Raw genomic sequence first — 14305 nt, 5'->3', positions numbered from 1 at the left:
ATTCCAACAGACGGCTCCGGCATTGGCCTTGTCAGCCGCGACCAAATGAGAGACTCAAGTTTCTTAGCTGCAAACAAATTCGTCGCCGTGGAATTCGACACTTTCTGGAATGCTAGATGGGACCCACCTGATCAGCTAGATCGTGAGCACGTTGGAATTAATATCAACAACATCACATCTCAAAACTCGACAACATGGTATAGCGTTATTAAGGAGAAGAGAACATACAGTTGTAGTATTAGTTACGATTCCAGCACACAAAATTTAAGCGTCAGCTTCACTGGCTTCAGTATTAATTATGATCCCATCCCAATAAAACAACACCTTTCTTCTATAGTTGATTTGAGAGATTATTTACCAAAAATGGTTGAATTTGGCTTCTCGGCCGCGACGGGAATGCTTTCCGAGTTGCATATTCTTAGCTCGTGGTCTTTTGAATCGACAGCGCCACTTTTGATTCAGAATTCTCCACAACCAGAGCCAAACAAGAATGAAAAAGAAAGCAAGGCGGCGGGTTTGGTGGTGGGGTTGAGCGTGGGTGCATCAGCATGCGTTTTAATTGTAGGTGGTTTTGGGTTGGTTTGGGTTATGAAGAGGAAGAAGAGTCGGGGTAAAGGGGGAGGAGATGGGGATTTGGATTTGGATTTTTCCATGGACGACGAATTTGAACGCAGTACAGGACCAAAGAAATTCTCCTACAAAGAATTGGCTCGTGCAACGAATAATTTTGCAGGGGAAAACAAGCTTGGAGAAGGAGGGTTCGGTGGGGTTTACAAAGGATTTCTAAGAGAAATGAATTTCTAGGTGGCGGTCTAGAGGGTGTCAAGGGGGTCTAAACAAGGGATAAAGGAGTATGCATCCAAGGTGAAGAGTATTAGCCGGCTGAGGCATAAGAATCTCGTGCAACTCATTGGCTGGTGTCATGAAAACAAAGATCTCTTACTCATTTACGAGTTCATGCTGAATGGAAGCTTGGATTCACATCTTTTCAAAGGTAAGAGCTTGTTAACATGGGCGACGAGGTACAACATTTCTCAAGGTTTGGCTTTGGCGTTGTTGTACTTGCACGAAGAATGGGAACAATGCGTGTTGCATAGGGACATAAAGTCGAGCAACATTATGTTAGATTCAAGCTTCAATGCAAAGCTTGGAGATTTCGGTTTAGCAAGAATGGTGGAACATGCAAAGGGATCACAAACCACGGCTTTGGCAGGGACGGTGGGCTATATGGCCCCTGAATGTATCGTCTCCAGTAGAGCTAGCAAGGAGTCAGACATATATAGTTTCGGGATTGTTGCTTTGGAGATTGCATGTGGAAGAAAAGCCATCGAAACTAAGGCTAAAGAAGACGAAATAAATTTACTACAGTGGGTTTGGGAGCTCTATGGAATGGAAAAGCTTCTTGATGCAGCCAACCCCAGATTGTGTGGAGAGTTTGATGAGCAACAGATGAAACAGTTGATGATCGTTGGGCTTTGGTGCGGTCACCCAGATTACAGTCTTAGGCCTTCAATAAGGAAAGTCATTAATGTGCTTGATTTTGAAGCTTCGTTACCCATTGATCTCGCACCAAAGATGCCTCTACCAACCTATGTTGCCCCTTCACGCACGGCATCTAGATCTTCATCTTCAGCTACTACATCTTCTGCTCGGTTAATTAATTAATACCAGGTAAATTAATTATCTTGGCAAACGTACGATTAATAGAAAGTATTAATTTGATGCGTATGAGTCACGGACTACTTGTAATATTTCTCAACTATAGTTTTTTTTTTTTTTTTGAATTGAATTGAATTTCTCAACTATAGTTGATAATTGAACAGTTTGAAATATTCTTCAGTTTATATGGAAAATTTTTGAATCTGTCAATGGAGTTAGACATATAAGGAAATTGATTTGCCAAGTAGTGAAACGAAAGGGCAAAGAGCCGATTATGTTGCTATGAAACAATTAATAAAGTAAAAGAAAAAAGAAATAATTAATAAGTGATGTGAACTCTATAAAGAGGCTATTCGTGTTTAACTCCAGTACATATTATTTGGGTACTTGGATTTTTTAGTAAATTGGTAATTATATCACTAAATTTGCTAGAATGTATATTCCAGTTGATTTATTTTTCTTAGAAGAGAATTTATATCTTAAATTAATCAAGACAATAAGAGGATAACGTAGCCATTAGAGGCTTAGAGCTAGCATATATATTAAATATAAAAAAAAAAAAAAAATAGATTTGGTTGAATTAATGAATATTGGATGATAACGATAATTAATGTGATGTATGGATTTGTAACATCAACATCTCCTCACCCTTTTTTACTTGAATGGTGAACCATGTATCACAGCAACGCTCTGGTTTGAATGTGTTTGATGCTAATGGAAACATGCATATAACATCTGGCTATGCTTTTGAGGTTTAGGCCCACCAAAGCTCACACACCTACTACTCATACAAACTTTCGGTAGAATTTATCTTTGAAAACCGGCTTTTAAGGAGAAGGTGCACAAGAGCTTATTTATATAAGTCTGATTAAGATTAGACTTAACCCATATGGGACACAAGGATCATAACATACCACTACGTTTCTGCAACTAACGTTCATGGCGCCTGGCCTACTCTATCGACACTGACCTGATGATAGTCATTCCTCTTTTGAGGGCTCCACTCACCTATCAAGTAGTTTAATCTAGCTCATAAGTCACCTCCTCCATGACTTGAACCAGTGTTGTAATGTTTGGCTCTAATACCAAATGATACAAACCTTGAGTGGAACTCATCCTTAAAAATCGATCAGCTTGTAAGGCTTCGTACCCAAAAGCTTATATACACATGATTAAGATTAGACTTAACTCATGTACGACATAAAGATTGTAACACCTACCTTCTCCCACTCGACACGTTGCATAAATCATTCCAAAAAACTCGGCAGTGCTCTGCCTTTAATTCTAGGTGTCCTTTACTTATAGATATGTTCATTCTATACAAATTTAAACATGTGCAATCTGTGATATATATCCTGATACAACATGTTTGAATGCTTTTCTAATGCAGAATTTGTATAGAAAAGGTTTAGAAAACAAAATAGGCTCAAAAGGTCAAGTGGCGAGGGCATGTTGACGCAGTATGAATGAGTAACAAAAGAACGATAAAGAATTAGTGTTTCACCAATTGGATAAAGAGTGTGGAGTCATACCAAGAGTGTGGAGTCTCACCGAAAAAGAGTAATCACAACTCTCGAAAAGCAAAACATCTTTTTTTCAATATCATAATTTCTCTTCATATGGGTACAAAGGAGCACTTAAATAGACTCTGAAAAATCATAATACTAAATTAACTGACTTTTGGGCTAAGCCCATTATTAAATTATAAAATACATTAACTCTTTAAAATATAAAACCTAAATAATCAATAAAACCTAAATAAAAGTAAAGACTAATTTATTCTTTTCTTATTCTGGATCACAGGCATTGGTCAGGAGCAAGGACAATTATTTGCTGCATAATAAATATTTATATTGTATACTCCGCATAATCCTGCCATCGCATAAATAAATTTGAATATCTATGATTTTAACTTTGAACTTTTATTTTTTTAAAAAAAAAATTGAACTTTAATAAAAAAATAACATGTATTCTCAAATTTTATTTTAATATCTTTAATAAAAAAATAAAAAATATGTTTTTTATACGTTTTAACAAGTATATATATATTATTTTTAAATGCTAATTTGTAGGAAGAAAAATGCTACAGTACTTTCTTCTAGTGTTCACTCTTATCATTGAAATTTTAGACCACCCGTTCGTAGGAAATTTCTTTCCTATTTATATAACCTTATCTTTTCAATTACAATTTGTAAGCCTCCAATCACAAACGCAAACTCAAAAGTACTCTCTTTCACTTAACCATGGCTTTCCATCCAGAAAAGCTGCTACTTCATCATCTTCCCTACTTGATGATGATAAGTACTATTTCCCACATTCTTATAGTCCCCTGCGCATCTCAGATATCATTCCACTACCGCGATTTCTCTCAAACTAACAACGAAACTATAATAAGGACAGGAAACGCTACAATCTCAGGTTCAACCATTCAACTCACGCCAAATGCAGTGGACAACTGGGGTCGTGCCATGTATTCCGAAACCATGCATCTCTGGGAAAAGAGTACAGGAAAAGTCTCCAGCTTCACCACCAGCTTCTCTTTTGTCATCTCTTCGGAAGGCGCAGACAGGTACTCAGATGGGATAACCTTCTTCCTCGCAAGCCCCGATTTCCCTCCACCGATGCCAACAGACGGCTCCGGCATTGGCCTTGTGAGCCGCGACCAAATGAGAGACTCAAGTTTCTTAGTTGCAAACAAATTTGTTGCCGTGGAATTTGATACTTTCCGGAATGATGAACCCAGATGGGATCCGCCGGAGCCAGTTCGTGAGCACGTTGGTATCAATATCAACGAGATGAAATCTCGGAACACGACAGCATGGTATAGCGTTATTAAGGAGAAAAGAACATACAATTCTAGTATTAGTTACGATCCAAGCACACAAAATTTAAGTGTCAGCTTCACTGGATTCAGTAGTAATGATCACATCCCAATAGAGCAACACCTTTATTCTATAGTTGATTTGAGAGATTATTTACCAGAAAGGGTTGAATTTGGCTTCTCGGCTGGAACAGGATTGATTTCCGAGTGCATATTCTTTGTTCGTGGGCTTTTGAATCGACAGCACCGCTTCTAATCATCCAGAAATGATGCAGGAGAAGTGTTGGTTTATTTTGTTTATGCATTTGTGTTTTAGTAGTTTTCTTTTTTAGTAAGGATTTTTCCCTCTTCAATTACGATTAGGCTCCTTCGACGTAAAATGGTTTCCGTCGGAAAATATTTTCAGGGAAGTCATTTTTCCTGAAAATGTTTTCCACCGAAAACATTTTACGGTGTTTACCACGCGTACGGAAAATCAATTTTTTAAAAAAATATTTTCAAAAACAATTTTTAATTTTTTTAATTTTAAAAAAACTATTAATATAAAAATCTATTAATTTTAATATTAACTATTCAACTGTACTGAAAATCAATTTTTTAATTTTAATCACCTTAATGCCTCTTCCCCGTTCCGATCCACAGTCACCTTCTCAATAAAAGAAAGCTAAAACAACTCAAATTAAGGAAATAAAAATAAATAAATAAAACATTATTCATGTCTTTGTACATGCACCAAGCAGGCAAGCACGCCGCTTATTGACTAATCGGTAAGGCCACATATCAAAATATGCATGGGTTTGAATGCGAATATACCCTGAGCCATGGCCATCAGTGGCTGACCTTATAGCAGATGAGGTAAGCTAATTGGCTGGAGAAGAGTTTTAAAATGCACATCTGACTCACCTTTGCCTGCCCCTGAAATTTAACATTTTATTCTTCATTATAATCATCTGGGTATTATATATACAAAAGTATATTGAACAAATATCTACTCATACGGAGGGCCATCTTGTATACTTTAATAGTTTAATGCATGTCATGATAATACATATTAGTGATTTATTTCGAAGCCAAAGGTGATTAATCATTTCAAATGCTGGACAATCTATAGATACATACTAGAAGAATCACTTGGATTTCTGTTATTACTCTCTTCCTCATCCGATTCAACCAGAGGATCAAAGAAAGCATCAAGATACCAGGGGCAATCGTCATTCCAGTCACCCTTCTTGGCATTTGCTCGCCATTTTTGGTCAGCTATCATATCTTCGTCGAGCCCCCATTCTCGCATTTCCTCCTCCGTGTGATGGATTGCTAAGCTGTATTCTCCGCCACATCCTAACTCTATCACTTGGAATTCGCAGTTCCCAAGATTGTTCAGGTGCTCAAATTGCTCGGCTGTCCACTTGAACCACTTCATGAGGAAGACGCGCAAGGTTAGCCCGTGTGATACGATTATAAGATTCAGGTCATGGGAAGGATCATGGTGAAGCCTGTTCATCTCTATGTCCCTCCATAAGGATTCAAGAAAACCTACAGGATTCAAATTATCTCCTCATTGTTATCATTTCAGTGACAGAAGATTTTGCAAATAAAATTCTTCTTTTGGGAGTATACTTTCAATTGATAGACTCAACAATCCCCCAACTACAATCATAATGTAGGAGTAAATTCTTGTACTAGATTGCAGAGGATATGAATCTTGCATTTCCCTTTTACTCGATCTGTAAAATCCCTTTTTCGCAGATTTTGGGACATGGCAACACACATTGATGGTTGTTTTTATCTCAAAAATTAAATTTACAAAATGGGAAATTAGCAAATGTCATTCTAGTGTTAATTTATCATATATATTTCTTGCTAATTCTCAAAGCAAAGCTATATGGAGGCCACCATGAATTATGAAAGTTTTCAGTTTTGATTGCTTCCAATTTTTTTCTCCTTCCCTAGATTTTTCCACTAGCCAAACAAAACATCGAAATAATTTGACTCAAAAATTTATCATATATATAGGAACCTAAGATTTCTACTCTTCCATCTCCTAGAAAGTGATGAGCCAATCAGGGGAAAAGAACTGGTCAACACACATTGTTGATCTTGTAGCCTTACCATTATCAATCACTATAATCCCCCCATCAATTTTGATCATAAAAGCATGGACTCACGAGTCTTCTGTTTGTATGAGCCAATTGTTACTTTTACATGATATGGTTCTTAACTTCTTGTGTTTCACTGGAAAGAAAAAAAAGAACAAAAGAAACACCCAAAAGGAAAAGAAAAAATAGTTGCAATGTGCTACAGTGCTAGAGTTTTCCTCCATTTTCATGGACTTGCAGCTCAGGGGATTTGTCCCCTGATTACAACTTTAACCATTGAAAACAAAAAAAGAAGACGAAAACAGAGACACAAACATGTAACAGCTAAACATTTGTACTAAACTGCCGGCAGAAAAGGGCACCCTGCCCAACCTAAAACTAATAGTAAGGAAAACACAAATCTTCTAAAACTCTTGACTATATTGCAGCAATATTATCCCCAACTTACAACCATTTTGGGCAACCAGATAACCAAAACACTTGCAGCACAAAAAACTTGCAGCACCCAACAACCAACCTAACAACATCCAAAAAAAAGAAAAGAATATAGAACAAAAAATTATTCCTCTCCCACTAGCTTCAGTAGCCGATGCTGGAGAAAGAGCACAACCTCCACCCAGCCTCACAACAGAAGCCAAAGCAGCAGCAAATCAACAGGACATTCAACCACAGTTTGAAAAATACAACAAAGCCCTGATGACAGTAAAACGAAAATCCAAGACTACATGAATGCTATGACAGTAAAACGAAAATCCAACCAAGACCTCACATAGCAAAACACCAAGCAAAGAGCCAAGAGCCACCGAAAATCCCCCCCAATCTGCCATCACACAACCAGAAAATCAAAAGGAAACAAAACCCATTCGGTTGAGGTTCATCTCAAAGTCAGAACTTCCAATAATCAACAACCAAAACAGCCCATAACAACAAAGATCGCAGAAGTTCTCATTTTCCAAAATCCACACCCTAGACCCAAAACCTAAATCGCAAATCTGATACATTAATAGGGAAAAAAACCAAAATCAAAATCGCTCCATGATTTTCAGTTGTCCAACAGAGAAAGAAACCAAAATCAAACGAAAATTACCAAGAGAAATTTGTAGATTTGAATCGCTCCATACATATGGTTCAACAAAGAAAGAGAAAGATGAGAGTACCTGCGTCGGGGTTGAAGAGTGAAGCTCGGCCGAGAGAGAGATGAGCTATGCTGGTGAAGGAGAATCAGCAGCTGCCCTGTGCGTGAAGGTGAAGGTGAAGGAGAAGGAGAAGCTGTGCGTGTGAGGAGTCAGGGGTTTTTTGGTTTTTTTTTTTCTAATCAAGAGCGTCGGGTTTTTTTGGGGCTGAGCTGGGAAAATGGTTTACGAAATTAAAAAGTGTAAACCATTTTCCCCAAAAATGAAAAGAATTTTTGGTCAAACTGAAATCATTTTCGGTTTGACCATATTTTACGTCGTAGTAAACACCGTAAATTGAGGAAAATATTTTCACGAAATCATTTTACGTTGAAGTAAACGGAGCCTTAGTTTAGTTTTTTTTTCCTTGGTACAATTTGGATTAGTTCAGTTTTTTCCTTTTCCTTATTAAATTACGAGTAAAGAATATACGGATTAGGGGTGCATATTTAAAAAAAAAGTGTAAATGTAAACTAAAATTACGATTTCGAATAACAAATATTTGATTAAAAAAAAAATAATTTTTAATATGTTTTATCAAATACCTTTAAAAAATAATGATTTCAAAAATGTAATCGTATTTATTAAAATTACAATTTCAAATAGACCATAAATCTATGTATGTGTTTAAACATAATTTTAAACATTTTCCTAGGTTATTCCTAACTCATTTTATGGGATTTTATCGCGTAGATTTTTTTTTTTTTCCGTTCAATTCTAACCATTATTTTGATTATTTTTTTTTTTTTTTCAAATTATCAATTTATTATTTGTCTAGAATTTATCATATTTAAAAAGTAAAAAATATTTATGTTTTTAATTTAAAAACAATAACTAATTAGTATTTAAGTGTTGTAAAATTAAAGAAAATAACAAGACAAGATAAAAGATTGCAATATATGAAACTAGTTCTTCAGGAACTATGTATTATTCTTCTCTATTATTGTGTGATCTATATACAACTCAATACTCCCTTTTATAGGCATAGAATCATAATGGGAGGTTAAGGAATATGAAAAGGGGAATATGAAACAAGAGGGTACATTAATGTATTATATGGATGTTATAAGAATTCTAAAAGATGATATGAATATGTAGAATTCCAAGAGATGGAACTAAATGGTCATCCACCAAATGCATGAATGCATTCATAACACTCCCCCTTGGATGACCATACACTAAGAATATGCCTCGTTAAAACCTTGCCAAGGAAAACCCAGTGGGAAAAACCTTAGCGAAGGAAAAAGAGTACAATCAGCATAATCATTTTACTCCCCCTCTTTAACATGAAGAGCTTCAATTGTTTATGATGAAAGATCCTTCAGTCGGCGCATTCCAATGTTATTCACCAACTTCTTAAATGTTGCAGTTGGTAATGCTTTGGTAAATAAATCTGCCAAATTGTCACTTGATCGTATCTGTTTAACATCAATATCACTACTCTTCTGGAGCTCATGTGTATAAAAGAACTTTGGTGAAATGTGTTTGGTTCTATCACCCTTAATATATCCTCCTCTGATCTGTGTGATACAAGCAGCATTATCTTCATATAATATTGTCGGGCTATCTTTGATTGTGGATAAACCGCACTTTTCTCGAATGTGTTGAATTATTGATCTTAGCCATATGCATTCCCGACTTGCTTCATGAATTGCAATAATTTTTGAGTGATTTGAAGAAGTAGCAACAAGTGTTTGCTTGACAGATCTCCATGAAATAGCAGTACTTCCACTTGTAAATAGATATCATGTTTGAGATCTACCTTTATGCGGATCAGAAAGAAAACCCGCATCTGCATATCCAACTAATTTTGAATTTGCACTTTTGAATAAAATAATCTCATGTCAGCTGTTCCACGAAGATAATGTAGAACATGTTTGACCCCATTCCAATGCCTTCGAGTTGGTGCAGAGCTGTATCTTGCTAATAAATTAACTGAAAATGCTATATCAGGTCGTGTGCAATTTGCAAGATACATCAAAGCACCAATTGCACTAAGATATGGTACTTCGGGACCAAGAATTTCTTCGTCATCTTCTCGAGGGCGAAAAGGATCTTTTTTCACATCAAGTGACCGAACAACCATTGGAGTGCTCAAAGGATGAGCTTTCTCCATGTAAAAATGCTTCAAGACTTTTTCTGTGTATGTTGACTAATGAACAAGAATTCCATTTGGAAAATGTTCAATTTGTAAACCAAGACAAAATTTTGTCTTTCCAAGATCTTTCATCTCAAACTCATTTTCTAAATACGTGGCAGTTTTTATGAGCTCTTCTGGAGTCCCAACAAGATTTAAATCATCTACATAAACTGCAATGATAGCAAATCCTGATTCTGATTTCTTAATGAAAACGCATGGACAAATTGGATTATTCTCAAATCCTTCTTTCAATAGATATTCACTAAGACGATTGTACCACATGCGTCCAGATTGCTTTAACCCATATAAGGATCTTTGTAGCTTGATAGAATAAATACTTCGGGATTTCGAATTATATGCTTCAGGCAATTTATATCCTTTAGAGATTTTCATGTATATATCATTATCAAGTGATCCATATAAATATGCTGTAACCACATCCATTAAACGCATATCCAAACTTTCTGTAACTACCAAGCTAATCAAAAATCTAAATGTAATTGCATCCACTACAAGGGAATATGTTTCTTCATAATCAATACCAGGTTTCTGCAGGAAACCTTGTGCAACAAGTCTTGCTTTGTATCTCACAATTTCATTTTTCTCATTTCGTTTTCGTACAAATACCCACTTGTATCCAACAGGCGATACACCTTCAGGTGTTTGGACTACAGGTCCAAATACTTCACGTTTTGCTAGTGAGTTCAATTCTGCCTGAATTGCTTCCTTCCACATTGGCCAATCATTTCTACGTCGACATTCTTCGACGGTTTGTGGTTCAATATCATCATTACTTCTGGTAATGTCAAATGCAACTTTAAATGAAAATATGTTGTCGACAACAATTTTGTTTCTATCCAATATTTCTCCTGTACTTACATAATTTATTGAGATCTCATTATTTTCAGGTACCTGTTCCTCTTCAGGAGGTAACTCTTTAGGAGATTCCTCTTCAAGAGGTTCCTCTTCGGGGGATTCTTTTCCAGGAGAATTTTGTACAGAAAGTTTGGATGGATCAATTTTCGTTGCCTGTTTTGTGGGTAAGGCCTCTTCAGGAGCGCCGATTTCATTTCCTTGTGCTTTTCTCTTCCGGGGAATCTTATCCTTTGCACCAATAGGTCTTCCACGCTTCAGGCGCGCCTTAGACTCATTTGCTGCTGTATTAATTAATTGTCCTATAGGGACTTCTATATTCGCTGGAGTATTAGCAGCTGGAATGTGAGACTTAATTATTTTCTTGTTGTCAGTAAATGCATCTGGCAATTGATTTGCAATACTCTGCAAATGAATGATCTTCTAAACTTCTAATTCACATTGATTTGTACGAGGATCAAAATGAGATAACGTCGAATTATTCCAAGTGATTTCTTGTCGTGCTTCTGGCAACGACTTTTCTTTCCCTAGTGATGGGAATATGTTTTCATCAAAATGACAATCTTCAAAACGTGCTTTAAAAAATCACCAGTTAAAGGCTCAAGATATCTAATGATAGAAGGAGAATCAAAACCAACATAAATTCCAAGTCTACGTTGAGGTCCCATCTTAGTGCGTTGAGGTGGCGCAATTGGAACATATACAGCACAACCAAAAATACGAAAATGAAAAATATTTGGTGGTTGACCAAATGCAAGTTGCAAAGGGGAATATTTTTGGTAAGCTGTTGGTCTGACCCGAACTAATGATGCAGCATGTAATATTGCATGTCCCCAAGCAGAAACAGACAATTTTGTTTTCATAAGCAAAGGTCGAGCAATTAATTGAAGTCGTTTAATAAACGATTCAGCTAAACTATTTTGAGTATGAGTATGAGCAACAGGATGTTCAACATTAATTCCAATTAACATGCAATAATCATAAAATGTTTGAGATGTAAATTCACCCGCATTATCCATCCGAATAGATTGAATTGGATAATCAAGAAATTGTGCTCGTAATCTAATTATTTGAGAAAGAAGTCTAGCAAATGCAACATTACGAGTAGAAAGCAAGCAAACGTGTGACCACCTAGATGATGCATCTATTAAAACCATAAAATATCTAAATGGCCCACATGGAGGGTGAATCGGCCCACATATATCCCCTTTAATCCTTTATAAAAATGATGGAGATTCAACAATTATCTTAGAAGGGGATGGTTTGATAACAAGTTTTCCTTGAGAACATGCAGCACAAGGATAATCACTTGGTAAAAGAATCTTCTGGTTCTTTAAGGGATGCCCATGAGAGTTCTCAATTATTCGACGCATCATAATTGTTCCCGGATGTCCAAGACGATCATGCCAAAGCATAAACATCTTTGGATTAGAGCACTTCTGGTGCATTACAACATGTGATTCAATTGTTCTTATTGTTATATAATACAACCCGGAAGAGAAAGCAGGCAGTTTTTCCAATATGAGCTTCTGGCCCGAAATTGTTGAAGTAATATAAAGATATTCATCACTACCTTCATTAGTGGTTTCAACATGATAACCATTTAGACGAATATCCTTAAAACTGATTAAATTTCTTCTAGATTTAGATGAATACAAAGCATCATCAATACAAAATTTTGTTCCTTTTGGCAATATGATATTCGCTCTTCCAGAGCCTTCGATTAGGTTTGATGAACCTGATATTGTATTGACACTAGCTTTGTTTAATATCAAGTATTGAAAATATTTCTTATCTCTAAGAATTGTGTGCGTTGTACAACTGTCTGCTAGACACAAATCTTCACCAATCATCTTGAAATTAATCATTCCATCAATATGACCCATACCTCTGTATATAAACAAAATATATATTAAAATTTCATTAATCAAAAAGAAAATAACAAAATACAATGAAATTTGACAATGTAAACATATTGTAATTAAGACATAAAGAAAACATATTAATTGTTGTAGGCATATTCATCACCAATCAAAAGGTTAGTTTTTGTGTTAGAGTCTACAAAGAAATCATAAACATCAAGATAAATGTTACCCTTTCCATTTAGAGTATTAAGAAAAATTGAAGAATTTTCAGGATTACTGTAATTAGCAAAATTCATTTCAATCTCCTTTTATTTTATGGAGGCTTGATATAGGTCTACCAGATGTTTAGGCGTACGACAGGTACATGACCAATATCTTTTCATACCACACATGTAACATTTATCTTCATAGTTCTTTGTAGGTTTATTCTGTAAACCTTTGTTTTCAATTTATTTCGCCTCAGTGTGGTTCCACTTCTGGTGGTATGGAGCATTTCTTTTGTAAGAATTATGAGTACGTTCACCTTGACCTCTATAATTTTTTTTATTTTTTTTTTCTACCACATCTACGTCGACGACCATGGTTTCCTTTATTACCATGAAATGAGGTTCCATTTACTTCAGGAAATAGTGCAGAACCAGTTAGACGAGATTGATGATTTTTCATTAATAGCTCGTTGTTTTGCTCAGCCACTAGAAGACAAGATATCAGTTCAGAATATCTTGTGAAATTACACTATCGATATTGCTACTGCAGGACCACATTCGAGGCATGAAATTTGGTATATGTTTTTTCTAACATATCCATATCAGTGACTTTTTCTCCATACAATTTTAATTGCTGGCTGATTTTAAAGAGTTCAGAGCTAGTCACTGACACTCTTGAAATCTTGCAACTTCAGGTGCATCAAATCATAACAAACTTTTGGGAGGATAACTGTCTTTTGGTACTCGTATCTCTCCCTTAAATTATTTCACAAGGTCAAGGAATCCTTTACCGTAAGGTACTTAGTTTTTATATGCTTCAGGCATATAAAATTATAACACATCATATTCATAACATTAGTATGATAAAATTCTAATTCATAATAAATCTCACATGAATCATAATATGCAAATGTTATAATATGATTCATAAAACAATAAAAATTTCTAAGCATATGTTAGAATGTTAATTAACAAAATAGATAATAAGATTACTAAACGTTAAAGAAACTTACAATGAATTGAGAATAGCTCACGGATAGCTTTTGATGTTGAAGATCAAAAGAACACAACAATTGGCTAAAGTTTCGTGCTGATAATGTGTTGTAAAATTAAAGAAAATAACAAGACAAGATAAAAGATTGCAATATATGAAACTAGTTCTTCAGGAACTATGTATTATTCTTCTCTATTATTGTGTGATCTATATACAACTCAATACTCCCTTTTATAGGCATAGAATCATAATGAGAGGTTAAAGAATATGAAAAGGGGAATATGAAACAAGAGGGTACATTAATGTATTATATGGATGTTATAAGAATTCTAAAAGATGATATGAATACGTAGAATTCCAAGAGATGGAACTAAATGGTCATCCACCAAATGCATGAATGCATTCATAACATTAAGAGGTTTTACTTGATAGCAAAGACTAGGAATTATAGCTCTTGAGCCATCGATATTGACCGAGTC

General features: G+C 35.4%; 1 pseudogene; it reads left to right on the top strand.

Moving 5' to 3' along the window:
• Window positions 1-11949, top strand: part of LOC132177972 (L-type lectin-domain containing receptor kinase IX.1-like) — a 13330-nt pseudogene extending 1381 nt beyond the window's left edge.
• Window positions 11950-14305: the final 2356 nt, after the last annotated feature.

Source organism: Corylus avellana, chromosome ca4 (genome assembly GCF_901000735.1).
Source record: "Corylus avellana chromosome ca4, CavTom2PMs-1.0".
In the NCBI taxonomy this organism is placed as follows: domain Eukaryota; kingdom Viridiplantae; phylum Streptophyta; class Magnoliopsida; order Fagales; family Betulaceae; genus Corylus; species Corylus avellana.
This window is presented reverse-complemented; position numbering and strand designations above follow the sequence as displayed.